This window comes from Trachymyrmex septentrionalis, unplaced genomic scaffold (assembly GCF_001594115.1).
Source record: "Trachymyrmex septentrionalis isolate Tsep2-gDNA-1 unplaced genomic scaffold, Tsep1.0 scaffold25, whole genome shotgun sequence".
Lineage (NCBI taxonomy): Eukaryota > Metazoa > Arthropoda > Insecta > Hymenoptera > Formicidae > Trachymyrmex > Trachymyrmex septentrionalis.
Genome location: NW_017305408.1, coordinates 19,346 through 23,611, shown reverse-complemented (window position 1 = coordinate 23,611; position 4,266 = coordinate 19,346).

Here is a 4,266-nt window from a genome sequence, read left to right as displayed (position 1 = left end):
GGGGGGGGGGGGGGGGGGGAAGGGTGTCTAGAAAGTACATATACAATAGGCATAAATTTTTATACATTCTGCAAATAATCTATATTTTTATTTTTTTACAGTTGATTTTTCAGGCTTTATTAAATTCTATTTGCTATTTGTATTCTATTATTCTATAAATAATTCTTATTTCTTTTCTATCGTAAGTGTTATAAAGAAAGAGGAAGATAGAAATGTGAAAAAGAGAGACGATAAAGTTATTGCACGAATAACTTTATCCGACAGTCAATTAAAGGGGAAGAAATCAGGCGTTAGAGGAAATGAAATTAAAGCCCTGATTAGTAAACTATCGACTATTGCACTGCGCTGAAGAAGTTCGGGATAAGCTTCAAAATTACCAACGTAAAGTGAAAGGATTAATCAGGATTGCTAGGTCGTGCTTCGGAAGTTTCACTAAATTTTCGAGTTCCTCGAGAAAACAGGATTCTGTCTTTCTCCTCCTTCTGTAGATTTAATCAGATATGATATCGTTTTAATCTCACTGTTCAAAGTGGAAATGTCGACGCAATTTAATTAGTGAAATGTCGCGTGTGTCTTTGAATCGAACCACGATAATATATAAGGCACATAAAATGTTTGGCATTGACATTCGTGCTCGTTGACGTTTCTCACCAAGAATCGTTCTACATGTTTGAAGCATGTACGTGACATGTCTGCGACGTAGTCAGCAAAGACGACTTCTTTATTGAAGAAAAAGTCGCAAGCTGAACGCTCAAAGTGGCATTTCATAAACCACAACTGTTTCCAACGGAATATTTGTGAAAAAAATATTGCTGTTTGTACATATAGTTCTTTTCACTCTTGAAAAATGTCAAAGCGCGTGTTTTCTTTTTACTTTGTTTTTATCTGCTTGAATAATGTTCGTGCGAGATAGGTATTCTAATCCTCTACAAGGATAGTGACTTCATTTTAACGCGACTCATTTCTCTCATGGGATATATTACAAGCGTTTGCGAATTTTTATCACAAAGGTATAGGTATATTTAGTACGGATTTTACGTGACGTATACAGGGTGTTAGTTAAGTATGTTGCGATACTCAACAGAGTGATTCTTTGATTTATTTCAAGTAAAAAAGTCCATATAAACATTATAAACATGTGCCCTAAACGACTTAATTTTCGAAATACAGGTGAATGTTCGCAAATATTTGACGAAACGGTGAATTGCGTTGGAGATATCTTCCTGCATAAATATGCCTTGCTTCACGTGAGTTACCATTCGCACAACCGTAAACAAAGTGACAAAGTCAAAGTCAAAGCCTCCTAGATCACTAGACTTAAATCCTTTGAATTATTTTCTTTGGGGGCTCTGAAATCATTGGTTTATACCACCCCAACTGAGAATGAGAATGATTTGAGGAATCGAATAGTTGCTTCATGTGAGGCAATAATAGGAAGTAACACACCTGGTATCTTTGCGTGTACGTCAATCTTTGAGAAGAAGGCTCGATGGATGTATCATGGTGGACATTTTCAACAATTCATCTAATTGTTTTATTTCATCAGAAGAACTGAAGCTTATTTTTGTTTTTCTGTTTTTGACCAGTTTTGGCTAGTAAAAGCTGTATTTTTTTCAAATAAACAGATTATTACTACACGTTTAAGTTTTTTCATTTCGGAAACTAAGCCGTTTAGGACACATGTTTATATGGACTTTTTTACTTGAAATAAACCAAAGAATCGCTCTGTTGAGTATGGCAACATACTTAACTAACACCCTATGTGTGCTTCGTGTAATATTACGCGAAAAAGGATTGGAAAAGTGGATGTTTGAAATGTCAAACTTTATTTTTAAAAAAGTTATAATTTATTATATTTATTTAGTTCATTTATTGCGCTAAAGACAATAAACGCTGTAATGAAGAGGTAAAAAATGCAACCGATTGAGGAGAGGGGGGGGAGGGAGGATTTTCAATTAAAAATCTAGTCTAAAAAAAAATTTTTTTTTAACCTAAGTACAATAATATTTTCTTGAATAGTACTAAATCTACATTTTTTTTAATCGCAAATAAATATTTACTAAACGTAAACATAAATGTTTACTTAGTACTATTCAAGAAAATATTACTTAAAATTTGGGAATTTTTTTCTCAATGCACATTTTCTGTTAAACAAAATATATTTGTATTTCACAATTTATATACAACTTCATATATTGTAGATCTATAAATAAATTACATTTATGTTACACATATGTACGAAATGTGAAATAGTTATCTTTTTTATTCGCAAAACAAATTTCCGGTCAGCAGTCGGAAAGGTCGGAAAGCTCCGGATACTTCTAACTGATATCGCAGTTTCCTATCTCGTACTGTATAAGTACAAGTGAAAATAAGATCGCGAGCTCACAGTCGGAAGGTCGTATATATCGATTTCTGTGGAAGCGAGAGTTTTCGCAGTCGTAGCACTGTTTTTCCCTCGTAAATACAGTTTTATTCCAACATGCCGCGGAAATCACGTCGGGACGAATTTCTAACGACGCTCATAAAATCACCGAAGTTACACAAAGAACGTGTGCATATGGGGAGGGGAGGGGGGGGAGCGGAGGGGGAGGGGAGAGGATATAAAATTTTTGTAAGACATGCTCTCGATAAATTGACATGGCACTTTCGAACGTACGGCGCAACAGAAGATCGCGCGGATGCTTCTCGGTCTGATTACTTCCGACAGAACTGCTTCTCTCGCGCATTTTTACCCTCGTGATTTTTCATCGACTGCACGCCGACGCCGATTTCATTTATTTTTCAATCTTGTTTCGTCGACGCGCTCGTTTCACAGCGCTTTATGGCAACCCCCGCCCCGCCCCGCACGCGACGTCTTGGGCGCGGAAACGCAATTTTATATTTTCATATAGATACCTTTCCCTCCATTAAGTTATTTACGTAGCTATATATAAATGCAATTTCGACTCAAGTAAATTGAAACAAAGTGCCGCGTTTAACCTTGAATTACTATTCATCAGAAGTGCATTTTTCGCGCTTTATAAAACGGGACAGATTTTAAATCACATTTTACTTCATTTAACTTCTTTTATCCGGCTGTTTCAATATAACCAATTTACTTTTGATAATTTAATTTTTATCAGTATCATTCATTTATTTTTTAATACAATTACTGAGAAATGTATACCTATCTAACTAATGAATTTGTGTAATGCTATACGTTTAATGTATAAAATTTTTTTTATTGTAATTAACGCTATCAATAATCATCGTCATTTAATGCTTTGCATAATTTGCTTAAAGCCGGAACACATTGCGCGTACAAACGCGTGTCCGATCCACGTAAATGATTGTACATTTTGAAAATGTTTTACGTTATTAATTGCGCGAGCGATCAAATTTTCAATAAAATTACACAGACTACCGAAAATGATTGAACGAAAAGCATTTTCGTATACGAGCAATATATTCGGATAAACAAAATATTTCCCCTATTTTCCGGGAGCGAGCTTTCGAAATCATAAATTCTCCAGAAAAAGCAAGAGACCTGATCGGTAGTGCGATCCGGGTCCGGTAATTGCATTTTTACTCGTCTGCAGGAATCTTTTTTTCTCTCTCGAGCATCCACACACACACACACACACACACACACACACACACACACACGATACACATAGATACACACAGATACGCGAATACACAGTATCCGTAAGACAACCACTCTTTTATTGCTTCAATAAGAAGTACAGAGAACTAAAGAAACAAGACGCAGTATATTCGACCCAATATTCGTCGGACAATTTCGTAAGATTAATGCTTTTGTAAAGCAATATTTTACAGTAGCGTAATAATTACTTTGCTTATTTCAAGTAATATGAACTTTCGTTTGCAAATTAAATCTACTGTGACGCGTTTATTCTTCTCTCTTTCTCTCTCTCTCTCTCTCTCTCTCTCTCTCTCTCTCTCTCTCTCTCTCTCTGGCGTGAATTTATATAATTCTCGGTATAATTTTTTTTTTCGTGGTAAATGTGACTATCGATTTATTTTTAATTTTCGTATCCGTTAACTCGAGAAATATCTCTGTCCCAAAAATAGTAGGTGAAATATCACTGCGTTATATTTCGCTAATTGGAATTCTATTACGAAAGCATGGAGAGATTATTTTTTTTTTTTAAATATCATTCGCGGTGCAATTCGTTTTCAAATTTATTTTTTGTTCATTTTGCTGTTCAAAATAAAAAATCGCCGACACAATTTAATTAATGAAACAATGCATAAGTTTGC